The following is a 20,174-nucleotide window of genomic DNA, read 5'->3' as shown; positions in this document are numbered from 1 at the left end:
GCTTACATTTAATTTTGTCATATTTACATATGTCACGGTAAAACCTAGCGTTTACCTAAGGGTGTGGTGATAATAGACTCGTATCGTGAAAACGCAGGTTAGAGTGATCAATTGATATTGATTTTATATATAAACTGTTTTACAGTTTTGAGGAGCAAATGTGATCAGGGCCGTCTTAAGAGCATCATGGGCCCCCGGGCCAAATGATTTTTCTGAGGCCCTACCAGGCAAATTTTCGAAAATCTCAACCAGATCCCATTTTTGTGAGGCCCATTCCTTAAGACGGCACTGAACGTGATCCGGTCTCCCATCAGAAAGTCTCTCCACAGAGAGCAGGCAGAGCTTCAACACGATATTCACATTAACTTGAAAATTCAGGCAACTGTTTCTCTGGCTGCGAATTTTAGGGATGAACTAAAACACCGTTATCAGTATTTGATAAATAAAATAATCGAATTTAGCAACGGGGGGAAATTCACTGCTAGAAACGTTTTCATCAACGCGATCGGACAAGAAACCACCTCTGACATCGCAGACGTGGGAGATTCAAAGGCATAAAAGTATAACCTTTGTCATGTTTTGGGAGCCTCGTAGAAACGAGTCCTAGGGTCGCTTATCAGCTGGGGTGTTTAGACGACTTCAGGCGCAGGCTATGATTTTTCATGGACTTCCCTGCAGTAAATGCATTGTGGGGAAAAAATAAAATTTGCCTGATCAATCCTGGGCTAGAACTTTGTCATTCCCGTGTGCGGAAATTTCATCTCCAACAATTCACCTCTGGGAAAATTCATAGAAACAATTCATCTCGACAGTGAGCGAGTGAGTCACTCACTCAGTAACACACTCGTACGCAGAGACGCCGACATGAAGGAAACATTGTGGAGGAAGGGGGCTGAAAGTTGTGAGTCGTCCTGTACCACGACCACCTAGATAAGGTTATATAGGAGGTCGTGCCTGTACAAACGGGACTCAAGAGCATGCGCAGGAAAGGAAGGTTGCATAGCATTGCATATGGTTCTGGCGCCCATACTGATACGGTTACTCACTCTGTGACCCATCCATTCACCGGTTCTCTCATGACATCATTCAATCGCTCACTTAGTCACTCATACGATCACTCAGTAACACCCCCTTTAATCGATCACTAATACGGTTTCTCACTTACATGGTTACTGACCCAATCACTTGATCACTCATAAGGTCACTCACTAGATCACTCGCTCACTGGTGACGAACTTTTGTCGGAGATTTTTCCGTCGGTTGACCGTAATTCGAATTTTTCTATCGGTGAAATTGCGTTTCAGTGAATTGTTGACGGTAATTTTTCCGTAAATCGTCATCCCCACTTCGGGGCGAGGATTCCTGACGGTCTCTCATTTAAAAACAGTCTTCTGAGAGCAAGCACCGAAATTCGGACAATTCGATGCTTTCACTTACAATACGGAAGCCAGATGGCAGCACCACTACAACACGCATAACTCTAATAACATAAAATACGTAGAGGCCACGGGCGCACACAACGCTTTTCTGTATGATTATTAAGGGGAAATAATGTGACATTTATGAGCATATTTAATTCTAAGCCGTTGAAGTTAAAAAAACGTCAATAAACAATCATGCTTACAAAAAAATTGGTTGGGAAGATAAATTATTTGAGGCCGCGCACGTTCTAAATACGATTAATCATATTTTTGAATGTAGTTCAGATTTCCCAAATGCAGTCAAACCTTGTTAAAACGAAATCGCATAATGCGAATGACGTGTTGATTCACCCAGGGCCGCAACTGGGTCTCGTGACATGGGCGCTAGATCCGAGGGGGCGTAAATTTCATTCTGAAACCTCTCCTTCAACATTACAAGGGGGCTTCAAAATGCGCGCTCGCCCCGGGTGACCAAGCATCTAGTTGCGGTCCTGGATTCATCACCCTTAGGCAGGTATTACACTATAAAAGTTTGATAAAATCTCTTTTATAAAACTGGAAAAATCTAACCAATAAGGTTACATTCTGGAAAATGCAACCGGTGGCCTTATTGGCTGCATTTTTCAAGTTTTATAAAAGGGCTTTTACCAAACTTTTATAGTGTAATACGAAGTCTTATGTTTATTTTATCGAAACTTGCAAATGTTATTTTCAAATTTATTGGAATACAAAATTCACCAACAGTCAAGTATTTTCTTGGGTTCCGCGTTTATGAGGCTCAACTCTAAGGCCGGTATTACACTGTAAAAGTGCTTTGATAACACTTGAAAAATACAACCAATAAACTGATCGGTTGGATAAGCTTGAATGTAACCCATCAGCTTATTCATTGTATTTTTCAAGTTTTATACAAGCACTTTTATAAAACTTGTATAGTGTAATACCGGCCTAAGACTTATTATTCAGCACGTAATAGGACTTCAGAATTGTCCTTCGGCAAGAGACAAGTCGAGCCTCTGGTCACCTCAGGACCGATTTCACTTTTTCTTTGATTTGTTGATTGGTAAATTTACTAGAAAGATCAATGTGAGGTTAGCTTTATAAAATATCGGCCTGTAGGTCAGTATTGTTTTTTTTTTTCACATCAGAATGTGGGAGCTACGCTAGCACAGAGTGGGAAAAAATTATCTTCTTTTTAGAATTTGAACAAGTTACAAACATGCCCCGCATCCTGGAGCCGGGCCTCTTGGTTGAGATCTTTGATGGACCCTTCTATAAAAAATTTATAGTTTGAAGAAACAAAAATCTTATTCCTGATTTATGCTAGCCCCCCCCAGGGCTGAGCCCTACCCTTGTGGGAGTCCACTGGCATTAAGGTTTTCAACTTTTGGCCCACTTGAAAAAAAAATAGAGACCGAGCATCTTGTTCAATGCAGGCTGGTGTCATCAGTTGAGATACTGGGCTATAGCGTCGGTGTCTGATGATACAAGCACAGATATCTAGTCTTGGCTATCTCTGGACATGTAAATTAACCGTAAATGTAGGCGAAATATTTGGGAAAAAATTGAGTCTGTACCATGGCCATACAGCCCCAGAAGCTGCAGGATGTCCCCCCCCCCCCCCCACCTTCAAAATCATAGACATTATCTGCAACTTCAATGTTTTTTCACCGCCCAAAAAAACCGTTTGTTTATAAGGGAGCGGTTGAAGAGCACCCAAATAGCAAACTCTTAACACGTGCTCACAAGTCAACATTAATGTTAATCGTAGATTGCAACTTCAATAATGTGAGCACACCTTCTGAGACATTAAATACAATAATAAAAGGCAAAGAGAGAGTTTTGAGTTGTTCATACAAACACGTTTTTATTCCTGGTCCTACCGAATCTCTTCAAACTACATGGAGAAGTTTCATCGGTTTTTTTTTGGAATGCAAAAACGAAACATCACTGACAAGAGATAATGTTTCTCATGCTTCGTTAATAAATTCGAATGTGAGCCGATTCAACTATTCAATCAATCAAAATGAAGAGCTTGATTGCTTTTAACAAGTTATCCTCATATTTCATAGATTTGAACAACACAAGGAAAAAAAAAAACAAACAGACCCAGGGCAAAAGTAGAATAACATTACACAAAAAAAAAAAAAAAAAAAATTACACATTTTTTTTTCTATTTCTTCCCTTTTAAACTGTAACCAAAAAAGGAAAATCATTCCGTTCACCGACTCTTGATGTTGACATAGAGACAAAGGCTACTTTAAATGTCCTATTTTCAAAATATTCGCACAGCTACATATATATCTCAAAACGATTTCACTAACTCACATATATCAGTACGAGTATTGCATTTTACAGGACGTTTGCCCCTTTTCACCAACATGACAGAGATCTTGGTGAGCAAACCGCAGCTATCGACCATCCTCTTCAATGCGGCCCATGTGACGACGCTACTTTCTAGCACTAGAGTCTCGATGACGCGCTGATCATTATCTTCTAGGTATTCCTCTATGGCAGACTTTGAACTAATCACATAGCCAGAAATTATCACAGTCTTGATCGTATTTTTCCAGCCCAATACAGCTTTTTCAAAATTATTGATTTTCTTCAACGGTTGAGTTGCTGATGTCTTTCAAGCTGGCATGGTATCAGGTTCAGGCTGTTCAGCTGCACGTCGGAACAGTCTGTGATGTGAAGATCTTTCAGACATACTGAATTCTTCAGCAGTGTCTGCAAGTCCAGACGCTGGAAGGTGACATTGGTTAGTTTGAGTGACTCAAGTCGTGAGAACCTGTCCCCGCGTGGGTTTTCAGCATTCATCAGAATCTTGCAGCTGGACTTGTTCAGCATACGCAACATCTGGCAGTTATCTCCCAAGCTCTGGATATCAATGTGACGAGAAGAGCCTTGGCAGTTGTTGTGTAAGAATGTCAACTCCACTAGTCCTGGACCGTTCGCCGCGATTTCGTTTATAACGTCCTCATCTTTGTTTATCTCGCAATATGAAATGTTCACAATTTTGAGATTTGCGCGACAGGCCACAAACACGTCGCCGAGTTTGATATCGATACTGGAATTTTTCTCTCGTCCGGAGAAACATTTTTCGATGCACAGCTGTTACAAGGACGGACATTGAGCTGCCAACCTCTCCAAGGCTATGCCATTAATCTTCACGTGGGAAGTTCGTAATTTTCTCAAGTTGTTACAACCCACAATAACTTCTTTCGCATCTCTTATAAATTTTGAGTTCTTACCGTTCAAATCCAATGTTGAAGCATAAATCAGAGCGCCTTGTTTACAAAGCCTTACCAATTTATCCCAAGTGTGATTTATTGAATCTACACGCTGTCCCATTTTGCAATGATGTAGTCCCACAAACACACACAATAAGTACTTGAAATGGAATGAACGGAAACTATTTGCTACGGTCGCTATCAAAGCTGCTTGAAACTCTTAATGCAGCTTTGGTCGCTATTGACTACCTAGACCCTTTCGCCAACAAGCATTAAATAATTAATTATATTATGGTGTGACGTCATTAGCTCATCGGAAGTCTGCGTTCGTTGCCAATACGCATTTGGAAATTTTAAATGTGACGTCATATTAGTGGTATCTAAGGAGCTTAAACAGCAAAGAAAGAGTGACCATATGACCCGTATTTACCTGGCCATTCCCGTATTTTACCGTAATTTTTCCCATCCCGACTTTTTTTTTTTTTTTTTATAAAAGTGTCGTTTTGTTTCCTTTTTTCAACGAAGCCTTTGAATTTTCAGTCCTTTTCTTTAACCACTTTAAAATTTGTGTCCAGAAAATTTACCGACAACAGACATGAGTGAATGATCGAGTGAACGAGTGAGTGACTGAATGAGCGATTGAGTGAGTGAGTGAATGAATGATCGAGTGAGTGAGTGAGTGAATGAATGATCGAGTGAGTGAGTGAGTGACTCATTTACTCCCTATGTCACTCACTTACTCACTAGGTCGCTCACTTTGTCATCACTTAGTCGGTCATTCTATCACTCACTCATTTGGTCAATCATTCTATCATCAAGCGATTCAGTGAGTGAGTGAATGAATGATCGAGTGAGTGAGTGAATGAATGAATGATCGAGTGAGTGAGTGAATGAATGAATGATCGAGTGAGTGAGTGAATGAATGAATGATCGAGTGAGTGAGTGAATGAATGATCGAGTGAGTGAGTGAATGAATGAATGATCGAGTGAGTGAGTGAATGAATGAATGATCGAGTGAGTGAGTGATCGAGGCATCATCTGTAGTTTTATTCTGTCAACGCACAGATACAACTGCAACCGCTGAGGGCGGTTTTTTCAATCAAGAAAATCCACATGGGGTAACTGGAAAGCTGCCATCATGTATTGAAAAGGCTTGAACACCCTGATGATGGTTCGGCTGGACTCGCGGTTGCTTTCTTCCATTGTCTATTAAGTGGTTTGACAAGGAGGGTGATGGGATTTCGGATGCACTGGACAAAGGAATTGCTCGTCTTCTCAGGCTGCCATAAACATGAGGGGAAAAGACAAATTCGAGGAACTGAATGGTGAAGTTCTATTCGACAGAAACTACACTCATGTCCATAAATTAAGGATAATTCAGAATCACACGGAAATCGAAATCTAAAGTAAAAATTTCACCTGTAGAATTATCACACACATCTGCAAGAATGATATGCAAATTTCAGGAAGCCACCAGATGATGCCGATAGTACGTCACAATGACGAGAGTGTAAGGAGGGGGGGGGGGAAACATAAGGAATGGTGGCAAAGAAGTAAAATTGTTCACAAGAGTTCTGTAAGGCGCTCAGTGCCATAAGCGAATAGTTATGACATAGAGGACGCATGTAGATTATTTTTTACGTGGTAGAATTATCGGCCGCCTGGAATGTGGGCGTACTCAGATGGAAGTATCCGAGGAACTTGGAATTGCCCAAAGTGTCATCTCTAGGCTTTGGCAACGATTCCAAGATAACGGAAATGTCAGTAGACGTTACAGTACAGGTCGCCCCCGAGTTACAACGCCGAATGAAGACCGGTATTTGGCAGTAACTGCCAAAAGAAGCAGACGGAGCACAGCATCCGACCTGTCTCGTCAGCTATCTGCAGCCACGGGTACCAGTTTCAAGGCAAACCGTGTACAGACGTTTGTGAGATATTGGTCTATATGCTCGCCGGCCTGTCAGATGTGTTCCGCTCACGGCAACTCACTGTCGGCAGCGATTAGCCTGGAGTAGAGAACATGCAAAGGGGACATCGTCACAGTGGGCTTGTGTGATGTTTTCCGACGAGTCCAGGTTTAGCTTGCAGTCTGATTCACGTCGGACTTTCATATGGAGAACGCCAGGTACCCGTTACCACCAAGACAACATCATTGAACGACACCGTTACGGTGGTGCAGCATTGCTCGTTTGGGGTGGAATTATACTGGGTTCCAGAACAGATCTGCATGTTCAAACTGGAACCATGAAAGCCCAACTTTATCGGCACATCATTCTGGAACAACATGTACGTTTGTTTAGGGGTGCCATGGGCGCAGAATTTGTGTTTATGGATGACAACGCCCGTCCTCACCGAGCAAACATCGTAAACGAATGCCTTGAGTCTGAGGATATAACCCGTATGGAATGGCCAGCATTCTCACCTGGCTTGAATCCGATAGAGCATGTGTGGGACATGCTTGGCCGACGAGTTGCAGCCCGTTAACCACCTCCTACATTGTACCGGAACTTCGGAGAGCATTGCTTGCTGAGTAGAGTGATCTTCCCCAAGATCAGATCGATGATTTGATACTCAGCATGCCTAGGGGTTGTACGGACTGTATTTCATCGCATGGGAGACATACAATGTATTAACCATCATACCAACCATGTAATAGTAAGTTTTTGTAAAGGAGATATTTTTTACAATTGCTCCAGGGAGCAAAAATCGTAGTTTTTATGAATGGTATCATACATACACCATCGTTTTTGTTCTTTATCTTTTGTTTAATAAATGGGCTTTATGAATAAGTAACGTTTGTTTTGTTTCTGAACCTTTATTTGCCGGAGCTGGCATTATCCTTAATTTATGGACATGAGTGTAGTTCTTTGTTTGGCGCTCTTGCACTGATAACAATAAAAAAATCAATGAAGAAAAAATTAAATTTTTCTAACTAATAAAATATTTTTTTGCTTTCCTATACATGAGCATACATTAAAACTCGGTTATAATGACATTCATAAAGTAACGTGATTACGCCGTTAAAACTGAGATATATATTTTAGAATACTTGAATGAAATGCATTGGATCCCGATTATAACGTTTTAGCAAAAAACCAATTAGTTACCTCATCCAAAAAAGTACAAATTGCCAGGAGGCCCAACCATTTCTAATAAATTCATAAAAAATTATCAGAAGTAAAACTAAATAGACATCTGAAAGAACAAATTTTTATATTTGCAAATTCCATATCAAACTTTTCAAACATTTATTAAAAGCATAAGTATGAACCGGGGATGAAATATGTCCCTAAGAGCTGCATTGTGTGTGTTTTTCTTTCATTATTCTGTCTTTTTGTTATTTATTTTTGTATCGTATATGAATGTGGTTGTCTATATGTTGTTTTTGCAATGAAAAAAAAAATCTAGATGAAACGTTGTATGTGGGTAATATCGAAAAGTGCACTAAGACAATTTTCACACCTACCGTTCTTTTCAAGCAGTTTTTGATTTACATACACACACATACACACACACAAAGTCGCAACTAGGGAGAGCGGGTCCATTGTACAGGGTGCTAAACTAGAGAGGGCGCCGAATTATTAATTTATATTAATATATTAATATAATTAATATATATAATATATTAATATATATAATATATTAATATAATTAATATATATAATATATTAATATAATGAATATATAATGAAGTTACCCCTTCAACCACTCCTAACCTTTCCTTACACGGGGACGCCAAAAGCTTGCCAGCTCCAGCTAAAAAAGTATCCAACTGCGGCCCTGTATGTACCTTAAATCTTGCAACATACATATTGATGTACTGGGCCGCAACGACATGCGTGGTCAGCCGGGGCAAGCATGCATTTTGGCACCCCCTTTTAATATTGAAGAAGAGATGAAAGAAAAAAAGAACCCCTCTGCCGCTCGGAATTCGGGGCATCAGTCAGTGTCGTCTTAACGCATGGGCCTCAAGAGAAGTGAGGCCTCACAAAAATGAGATCCGGTTGAAATTTTCCAGGATTTACCAGGTTGGGACTCCGGAAAACCACTTGGCCCGGGGCCCATGATACTCTTAAGACGGCCCTGGCATCAGTCCCGCTTGCTTCTCCCTAGTTGCGGCCCTGGTGCCGTATGTACATGGTGTTAAGCGGGCCGGGATAGCAGGTTCGGTGGGGCGGCAAAATTTTTTTCCTGACCGTCAACAGAAGTAATTTTTTTCTTAATTTTTTTTGGCACATGGGGTTTCCCAAAATTAGAATTATTGTGATTAATTTTTTTCCATAAATTAGAAACTTAGTTAATGGGAAATTTACTTTAGTTACAAAGAAAAACGTGCTAAATTCATGTCCAATTTTTTGAAACTTCGAAAATATGTTATTTGAATAGCCAGTCATCATATATAAAAAACATTTTGCACGAATTTGCATGATAATCGTAGCCAACTTCAGCTTGGCGAAAACAATTTAGCCAATCCCGAGATGTCACGTGACATTAAAATATAAAAAACCCTGGTTGCTAACAGCAGTGTGTGTTTCACGCGAAATTTCACGGTTGCTGATAAGATCAACCGCACCAGCCGAACCGTAGTCTGCTGTTAGCCTTAAGGTTAACCCGTCATTGGTTTCAAGAACTCGCTTCGGTAGCTGAAGTCGAGTCAGATCATCTCTTTCTTATCGAAGATTCTTCCCGAGAAGTCAAACATTTCTTTTTTGGTTGATTATATTCAACCAATTGGCGCTAAGTTGATTGTGGGGATAGAGGTATTATAGCGATGAGCCAGGCTTGGAATCAGTGTCGTCTAGGAAAACCACCTTAAGGGTTTGTGAAGTCGGGAGCTCTAGGACTATCGTTTCCCGGTCTAAAATATGGACAGGATCACACCATCCCGCTTGCTACTATTGGAAACTAACTACATCGTAAAATAATTATAATTATAAAGTGGGATCGTGCAGGAAATTCCAGCGGTGGACAAGGAACCGTTTAACCTCCAGGCCGCGAGGCGTAATTGTAACGGATGTCCCGAATGGGTTGCGGTTCTCGGTCAATATCCTCCTAGGCACTACGACCGTATATCCAGGAGGTATTGTGTGGGTCTGCAAGACACTAATAGGACCTTTCGGTTTCTGGTTCTGGGTTCCCTTTTAGAGTTTGAACGAATGGGGTCGATCATAAAGCTTATTTTCGATGGAATAGTCAGATTATCGTTAATCATAAAGCTTTCAGGTATGATGCAAAGTAAAAGTTGGATTATTCAATCATTATACTTCACTCATAGTTAGGAAACTGGTGGCAGATGGCAGCACTACACATATAACAAATATTACACAGAAATAAACTATACGGACGAGATTGTTTTGAAACTTGCGGAGAAGATGGAAGTGACAGTGGACACAAAAACAACATCGAAACAATTCACCGTCTCGGAATCAGAAAAGAGAAAGGCAAAAGTTGACCAATTATAGTCCGTTTTGTCAACCGTCGGCACAAGGAGCAGATACTATAACCACGGTGAAAAAGAGGCAGTCTACAACCAAGGATCTTGGATTTCCAGGAGAAGCAACAAGGATATATTTCGGTGAATACCTGACACCAAGGATGTAAGAGATCTACACCCTGGCCCTGGCAGCCAAGAAGACTCACGATTGGCGCTTCCTATGGACGAAGAATGGAGCTATCTACACCCGAAAGGACGAGGAGAGCAGAGTGTTCCAGCTATGCTCCAAATACGATGTAAAGGAGGTCTACGAAAGACAAGGTTTTTGAAAGATAAGTATTATTTCGTTTTTTCTGATCTCATGGAATTTTTTCAGTTAAATTTAAAACGTAATTTAAAAAAAATGAATAGTACAAACTCTTCGCGGTTAATTAATTGTAGAAATTTTAGCACTGGGGAAATTTATCCATTATACAACAACAACAAACACTGCGAATTATCATTGTTTCATGCAAATATACGAAGCCTTAAAAAGAACTTCGACTCGTTATCTGAAATTTTGACGTGCTGCAAAACATCTTTTAAAATTATCGCGCAGGGTCACTAATAAAGTAGAATGTAATTACTTGGGTATTAAAGATTTTGAACTATTAATTTCACCTAGAAAAGATAGCTCACATGGTGGCTCTGGAATGTACGTGCATAATAAGTTGAATTACAAATGCAAATCAGAAATAGTCATCGATGAATGCGAATCAATATGGATTGAAGTAAATTATAATAATTCAAAGGACAGCTTAGTAATTGGATCAATTTATCGACCTCCTAGCTCTAATGTGAACAGATTTTTAGAGTCACTTGATTCTGTCACAAAGTCTACCGAAATATTAGTTTGTGGTGATATCAACATAAATTTATTAGCTAATAACAGAGAGTTTGTTCAGATTACAATAATATTTTATTATCTCACGGACTAGAACATGTTATAACCAATGGTACTAGAAAATCATCAGCTTTGGACTATATTTTTATTAGAACAAAGAAACAAATATCTACAGTGGGCATCATAGGCGTAAAGTTATTGAAAATGTTGGGGGGGGGGGCTCAGGTCCAATACAACATAACCTCATGTATACGACCCGCTGTATAAACGACGTTTCAATTATGCAGCCGAAACCGCGGGTCATAGCGTCGTATAAATGCAAAAAAAAGTATAACAAACTTAATTGAACACGAACCTTCCCCCCCCCCCCAGTCCTCTTCCGTAAAAGTTTCCCCAAGAAAATCAAAAGTTAAAAACTTTGTAATTCCGTATTTCATAAAATTAAAATCAAGAAAAGAATTACTCAAAACACAGAGCTAAGATTGACATAACATTACTGTTTCTTAAATCTCAAACACTCTTATGATGTTTTTGATCAGTTTTGAACATGTTCTGATAAAGATTTGAAATAAAAAATGCGTTATTTAAAAGCTTAAACAAAAAAATCGTGTGTTTTGTTGTTCAGTTTCTAAATCCAAGCAAAAAGTCAATAAAGCATTGAGCTCAGCTCTATTGAAAAAAATCAGTTTTTTCAGAAAGAACAACGTTAAATATGGGTAAAATGGTTTTTCCGCATTTAACGCTGTTCTTTCCAGTTTCCTCCGTTTTTCGAATTCGAATATCTCTGTGAATATTGCACTTAGAAAACATGGAATTTTTTTTCTATCAGCAGAGACAGGGCAACAACTTTCTAATTGGAACTCCTCTAATTGAACAACTCTAATTGAAATCTTAAATTTCGCATTTGTTCGCTAAAAAGCAACACAACTTTTTTTTTTTTCAAAGTATAATCACGGCTGTTTTTTAACTACGGCATGTTGTTGATTTAAATTAATAGCTGCCCTCTCTTGAAAAGTTCAAGTACTACCATTCCCCCCCCCCCCCCATTGAAGTACTGTATATCATTACGTAGTACTCATTTTATACATTCAGCTCGTAAACTTTTCTCTGGAGAATTTTTAATGAATTGGTACATGCTGGAACATCGTGTGTGCGAGTGTGTATGCGTGGCACAAACATATTTATGTTGCCGAAGTTACGCATGTTTCGGGTTATACTTGTGGCATTTGGAGTCCGCATGACATAACCAAAACTCTGTTTACCACTAGAAGTAGCTGTCAGTTGACGTGATCGTTTCCTCCACCCCGAGTCGTGTCTTTAGAAAAATATTATTCGGAAAAGGCTTCGAGTAACAAATTTGAGTATAAAGAATGATGTAGGTAGGTGTGGTTGCAGCTTCTGATGGACAGCATACCTATATGCTTCTAGGCGTCATTCGTTGCGTTGGACGTCATGTGCAGAGTCAATTTATTTGAACTATCTGCTGCTGTCTTTAGTAAATTTTAGTAAAATATCTGCCCTACTTCGATTCACCATTCTCATTTTTGCCAAAGTTTTGCTAGTCTTTTTTTTTCTTTTTTTTTTTTCGAAAATGACAATGACTTTGGCGCTCAAAAGATTTCGCAACTTACTCCACGAATTGTCGACCAGTTCCATAATTTTCTCACAGAACTCCGGAATGAAAGTCACCCGAACTCGTACTTTACGAGCTAGGACTTTGTCTTGAAAACTGAAGGGAGGTTACATGAAACAGTCACATATGCGAAACAATCGTATGCAACAGGCGGTCTAGTTTATGCTAAAGAATATTGGTTTTAAAAACATAATAAGACGCAGGATGTAAGCACTAAGCGAAGCTATGACCAACTTTTGCTTCTAAAACTGCAAATCATAGAGATTTCGTGAAAAAGTGGTAAAAAAAGTCGAGTTTTCGCATTTGTTCGTCAAAATTCGCTAGTTTTGCCTTTATCACATTTATTTCGCAAATTCCACATTTATCGCACACACATCTATTTCACAACAAATTTTTTATTTATCGCATCCATTTCGTAAATACAAAATTTACGTATCCCTACGTGTTGAAAGTTTGAAATGATGAGAAAAAAAATTGAATTTTTCAGTTCTTTTATAAAAGATATGAATCATATCGACATTTTGGCATCTCCTATTTTGCTGCTTTAGCTCGCAGAAATGTACGAATCGAATGTCTCCAGTTTGAAGTGACTTACAAAAAAAACGCAATGATTGTTATATGCAGTTTCCAGATGCTTTTGCAAGAGATTCTTTTCCTGTTACTCACACTGTAGTAGATTTATTTCTTAATCCTAAATTTAAAAGCGATGGTAAATGGTGGTCATTGAAATGTGAGCCAACGCTCATGTTATTCAAAAGAAATTTTAAAAGTCGTATTTAGAACAATTCCGGTCGTGATAAACAAACGGATTTTCCCCCTTTGGCAATTCCATTCTTCTTTTTTTTTAATGCTACGTAGCAGGCACGTATCTTTAGTTATACAGCTAGTGTAGGTGTCTCTCAGGATGCTTGACAACAGCTCTCGAGTGTCAAAGATCAAGTCTGTCCTCGGAGAGGCAGTGTCGGGTCCCGATAACACAAAGAGAGCGAGATAATTCGCAAAACAAGCGATCCTCACTATAACCGCTATCGTTTTCTAAGTAATTCTATGCACAGATTCAGTTTGACGCAACCACGAGCTGGTCCGTCGAATATTGCACAATTAACTTGTCTTTGGTGGATCCCCCCCCCCCCATTTTGTAAATGTCATTTACTTGCCACCCTTTGCCGGGGGGGGGGGAAGGAATAATTTTCCATATCGTATTGCTCTCGGCATATGTTCAGGAGCCAACGAAGAACGCATGCGTCGAACCTTGTTGCGCAAATTCGAAAACTGTTACAACGACGATGAGCAATCGCACTTGTTTTCTTTTAAGCCTGAAAAAGTGGCAACCTTCTCCTCCTATTTTGTGTTGAACAGAAATGTATTCTCTTTCGCTCTTTTGTAAAAATGGAGGTGATAAGAACGAGATAATATTTATAAGGCGTTACTCTTTTCGCGATCGATTTTTCAACTTCTCTTGGTGCTTCATAAAGAACATTGGCGGTTTTTACTCTCGTCGTATATCCCAAGACGTCTTTTATACCAAAATGATCAATTGCGCCAGTTATTCCTTTATAAAGCCAATAGTCTCTCTTTCACTTTGACGTGACTCCAATTTACCTTCATTTATTCATTGATTCTTCCAGTGTTTCTGAAAATTCTGCCAGCATGAGAAAAGGACTTTGACATTTCTTTATCTGAAGACTTTTCCCACACGCACCCAATACCGTACCCTTTTTCTTTACTTGTTTGGTCTAATTTCGTGGATGCTTCTTGAGATGCGAAAGTACTTTTTTTCCCCGACGTCAATTGTATGTTCGAGCCACATTGAATATGAAGTAAAATCAATTTTAGTTTGGTTAGAGTTCGAAGAGTTTCCTGGTGTTTCCAAGACTCGGTATTTTCTTGGATAGTATGCATTTCTGGAAGCTTCTTGGAATCGGGATAGACGATTCTATGCATAGTCTTGGTACCTCTTCCCGTTCCTTTAAGAATTAAGGATCAAATAATCCCCTAGTCTAGTGATGGACAAACAGCGGCCCGCCGCTGATTTCAAAATAATAGTGTACAAATTTCAAATTTCAGTACTTCAAAAAAACTTCATTTAAGAATGGGTTCCGTTTTTTTTCATATGGAAAATATATTTCTGAGAATTTAAATAGAAACTGATTTTCAGAAACTTTTGAATATGCAAAACAATAGAATGCATATGCAATTAAATATGCAGAAAGTTTTAAAAATATACTTATTTATTTTTTTTCACAGTTGTAATTTGATCATTCTTATCGCACCCCGGTTATTGTCTGCACACTAGGACTAATTAGGTCGAGACCTAAATTTCATTGCCGATTCCGAACGGCAGCGTTTGAAATTTCGCCTTTTTTTTTAATAGTCACCGAGAGCGCTAATCCGTTGGTGTGGGACTCCTTGCGGTAGCGGTCGTTTTCTGTATAATCATGTTGTCGCCATTTTTGTTGTACCCCCGCAGTAGGAATGTTTCTGACAATGACGAACTCGCGACACCTCTAGACATCCTTTGGTACTTTAGGCGAGTACCTTATCGACATGGCTACCGCACCCTTCACAGTTGTAAAGGATAAAACGCGTCTCATTTGCAATGTAAACGTGGCAGTCAGGCCATAACTAGGATTTTTTCTGCCCGGGGCAAACATGATTTTGCTGCTCTCCCAAACTTTAAAATTCGATAATTTTATAACGGTGTTCGTTGTTCCCACCTAAAACTGCCACCCCCCCCCCTAAATTTTTCTGTTCAGGGCAGTTGCTTCCCCTTCCCCCCTCTCTAGTTCCTGCCGTGGGGTGGCAGTCTTCAAAGTATACAACATATCCTGCCACTTCATTTCTAAGGGACTGTTCAAGTATTACGTAAGCAAATTTTTAGCCATTTTTGACCTCCTCCCCCACCCTTGTCAGCAAAAGTCAACAAAACGCGGACACCCCCCCCTTGTCATCAAAAGTCAGCAAATCGGACCCCCCCCCCCCATCGATGATGACGTAATACTTGAACGGCCCCTAAGCATAAAAATTCCAATTATGATTCAATGTTCGAATATGTCCGGCCCCACCATAACTTTTTTTTTTTAAATTTTTTGGCCCGCTCCTAAAAAAGTTTGCCCATCACTGCCCTAGTCCATCCAACGTTTCGCAACGTTTTTGATGTCGCGGATATATTGTTTTTTTACAATTTGCATATTATAAAAAAACATTAAAAAAAAAGAATAAATTACAATTTCACAGAAGAAAATGCAATGGTAGAAATGAAATTTTATTGAATTGCAATTCATGCAATAGTAGTGAATGAAAATGAACCGCTGACCCCTTACTCTTAATGTTATTGCTTTGTAAGGTGAATCCATCCGCGGACTTACCTTACAAAGTACTCCCCAAACCCGGGGAACCGCGGACCACGTATTGGAAAAAACCGATCTCTGCTGTGTATTCTTCATTAGACATGGAAAATGTCGTTCGGAAATCGGCTATTAACTGTAGCTCTCTCTCTCGGTATAACTTGATCTTTTAATATATCCCGGATCCGTAAACTGACTACAAATTGCAACTTGATCATCAACGCTCACTTGAGATAATAATTATCAATTATTAAGATTTCATCATCCGTTACGAAACAGTTTTCCAAGTTTTAATTAGGTATTCATCTCAGCCGCTGCATTATTCCGCTGTTCTGGAATCAGCATCACTGCAGGATTTCTTGACTGCTCAAAGCTCGATTTACGCAAGCAATTCATGTGATCATCCGTTATGGAACTGTTTCTCAAGTTTTGCTTATCATTCTTTAATATCATCAAGGAAATGGTACTTTCATTAACGTTTACAATTAGTACCTTCCGATACTTTCCATTGCTCTTAGTGACGGTAAAATGATGCAGATTTTAATGGTACGCCTTGAACCATAGGGTGAACAACATTATTTGTATCAAGTGGTACACATTCTCGATGCACTGCAGCTGAACAATGTTAAAATGGGCATCAAATTATCAAAGAAAGAGTAGAGAAAACTCTTAGAATTTTTAAACTTCTTTTTTTAAATTTCTTTTACATTTTTTTAAAATTTCTTTTAAATTTCTTTTAAATTTTTTTTAAATTTCTTTTTGAAAATTTGTTGCGCAACAACTTGGCCAAATAAAACAAAGCTTTTAGAATTATTCAAATTAAATTTGCTCATACAAAATTCCTCTCCCCCTCGAATTGTGTGGGTTAAAGTTACAGTGGTGTAAGTCACATTTTCAGCAATTCTGACTATGTCCAGAAATTATTAATAATATGCGTTCATCACGTATTCCCAAGAAGATCCGTATGATCTGTCCTGGTAATTTGTTAATGTTAGTAGACACACATCCATGCCCGAACCGAGATTAGAACCCAGACCTGCCCAGTGAGAGGCTAGCTCTCTAACCATCCGACTGTCCAGGCAGCAGTCCTGCAAATGCGAGCAGGTCTCCCATTTGAAAAAGTCTCTCCGCAGAGAGCAGGCAGATCTACAACACGATACTAATATAGCGTGAAAAATTCAAGCATTTCCATCTTTACTATCAGAAAATGTAAGACAGATGGCAGCATGAACACGAAACAAGTGCAACTCGACGACATAAATACGTTAGGGCCACACATACACTCAGAACACACATTCTCCGGCATGTGCCGATTCGTTAGAAATTCCGTAGAGTGTACTAGGTGCATGTACGCTTAAGTAGTAATAGTCCTGCAAATGCAATCTAGAAGTGCTAACTTTTTAAAATAAAAAAAAATTAATTAAGTCACAGCTTCAGCTCTTCACCTCAAAATTGTGAAATCACAAAATTTTCAACATGGTTACCTATGAGAACAATTCTAGTAAAACCGTCTTTTTCTCAAAATGAGGATTATTGACTTACACCACTGTAACTTTAACAAGTAAAATTATCCAAAACATTCGAAAAAAGTTTAAACAAGAAATTTTAACATTAAATTATATTGAAAACTCAAGGGTTAAGCCACTTAAGTGACCCGCGACAGGTTTCAAATCAATGAAGTGACCCGCACCCCTCCTTAAGATTGAGCACCCTTGCCCTAACGTATGTGCCATGAGTTTTGAAACACCCTGAATAAACAAACGGCTCTAATTCCTGAATCGTATTTGGTACATTTCAGTCATTGCAGCAATAAAAACATTTTGTTATTACACAGTATTACATTTTCAGGCTGATTTCACTCAGTAAGTAATCATTTCTAGGCACTTCATATCTGTAGAGAGGCTTGTTCGGTAGCGATGATATACAGGTTGAACGTGACCTGTTCTGCCAAATGGATGGACGAGCCTAAGTGAAACGAAACATCATCCTATCTCGAACCGTTTTCCAGTTATGGTGGATAATCGATTGTGGAAGAAGAAAATGCGTCGTCTTAAAAAAAAAATCCGAATTTATGAAGTTTCTGCAAGACCTACACGCAAAATAAGCACATACTCAGAAAGAACAGAAAAAAATCGTATGAGAGGTGACACCATTTTCATCAGAATATCGGTAGGGTATCTGCGGTGATTAAACATTTTGCCAATCTTTTAGCTCGCCATCAGATCCGGATATTCTGATGGGATTGATGCCATCTTATAGGATTTTTTCTGCTCGTTTCAAATATGAGCTTAGTTTCCGTGTAGGGTTTGCAAAAATTTCACAAACTCGGGTTTTTTTCAGACTCAATACATTTTTCTTTTATAATCGAATATCCCCTACAACTCGGAAACTGTACAACACGGTTGATATGGGTGTTTCATGTTCCACTTGGGCTCATTTATCACTCCCTTTCGTTTGGCAGAACAGTTCATATTCATACCTATATTCATGGGCGGAGGGGCGTGGAGGCATTAGTCCCCCCCCCCCCAACGTCAAAGGTGAAGTTGACTGATCTAATGTATATATGGATTGACATCATCATCATCGTGCCCCCCCCCCAGACTTCCAAGTCTATTTCCGCCTATGCCTATATTAGACGTAAAAGTAAAAATGTAGTAAGGGTTAAAATGTGCGGCCAAGTGAGTATTTATTCGTCGATATTATTCGCATCAGCTGTCGACGTCGGTTCCGGTGTTTCTAGGAGATCGAAAAACGACCCTTTTGGGGTGAATCGTAAAAGTTCCGAAGTAAGGAGACGATCGGCGGTGGCCGGAAAAAGAAGACGAGTCGGCGTCGGACGAGTTCCGGTTCGTCTTGAAAACAGAAACCTTATTCAAACGCAAACTTTACACGTACAGCCAAACTTAACCTGGAGGGTTTCTTCTTGGTGGTGATGGTGGGATATCCATCCTCGTTTCGTTTTGACGGCGATTTCCTCTCTCTCCAGTCAAATTAGAATATCCTCTTCCTGCGCACGAGTTCCTCCTCCTCGTAACCGTAATCGTGTCTTGCATCATGTGTACGAGTGTGTTCTGAATAAATGAAACCAAAATGTCACTCACTCTTTCTCCAGGGCGAGAAATAAAAACATCGCCATCCATCATTGCAACCACGGTGAGTTATGAGAGAGAGAAAAAAGCAGATTCATACACAGATTCACATAGAAATAAATCAACCAGATCACGATAACGAAACTTAATAACGACGTATTTATTACTTTATTTTCGGCGAATACAATAGAAAATATTTTGGTGTTTTTCTGACTCCGAGTTGCGAATGCGACCCTGTCTTCCATTTGAACTCGCAGAGAGTACGCACACTTACAACATGACGCTTACATAACGTGAAAATTCAGGCATTTACCATTTTCATTTCAAATTTGTGGTGACAGATGCAGCACCGACAAGAACACGAAACAAATACGACTCTCACGACATAAATACGTTGAGGGACACGCACACACACACTCAGAAAAGACATTCTGGCATGTACCAATTCGTTAGAAGATACGCAGATGAATGTGTACGAGGTGCTCGTACGATTAAGTAGTAGTCGTGTAGGAAGATGATCAGTATCTCAAAAGGCTTGGATGAATATGATGCATTCGCATGCAGAGTTATGGAAAAATTAGTTCTGGGTTCTTATTTGGAGGTGCATGTTCCAGCTGCTGATGTGTCTATCTGTACTATTCGAATTACCATTTTAAGGCAATGAGGGGGGGGGGGGTGATGAGGATTTAAAAAGACTGTCAGTGAGTGTCTGGATACTGCACAGCATCAAAATTCAGGCATCCGCCAGTCTCACTTCAAAATACTTTAGCCAGTTGGCAGCACCACTAGAACACCAAACACGCATGGCTCTGACAACATAAACACGTTATATAGGAACGCACATACTCTCAGAACACATTTTCCGGAATGTACCCCGAAGGTCACAGCAAGAAATTTCTTTCGGAGGGGAAACAACTGATGATTTTTTTTGTTTTTTTTTTGTGGGGGGGGGGGAGAAAAATGATAAAACACTAGACTTAACCAGGGCTATAACCAGAGGGAGGTTACTGCCCCGGGCGGCAAAATTTAGGGGGTGAAAGTTTTAAGTGCGAACAAAAAACACCATTACAAAATTATCGAATTTTAAAGCTGTGGGGGCGGCAACATAATGTTTGCCCCTGGCGGCTGAATCAT

Source organism: Pholcus phalangioides, unplaced genomic scaffold (genome assembly GCF_987345545.1).
Source record: "Pholcus phalangioides strain wild (caught in Gottingen) unplaced genomic scaffold, Ppha-v1.0 ptg000009l_1, whole genome shotgun sequence".
NCBI classification, from domain to species: domain Eukaryota; kingdom Metazoa; phylum Arthropoda; class Arachnida; order Araneae; family Pholcidae; genus Pholcus; species Pholcus phalangioides.
Note: the sequence above shows the minus strand (reverse complement) of the source record.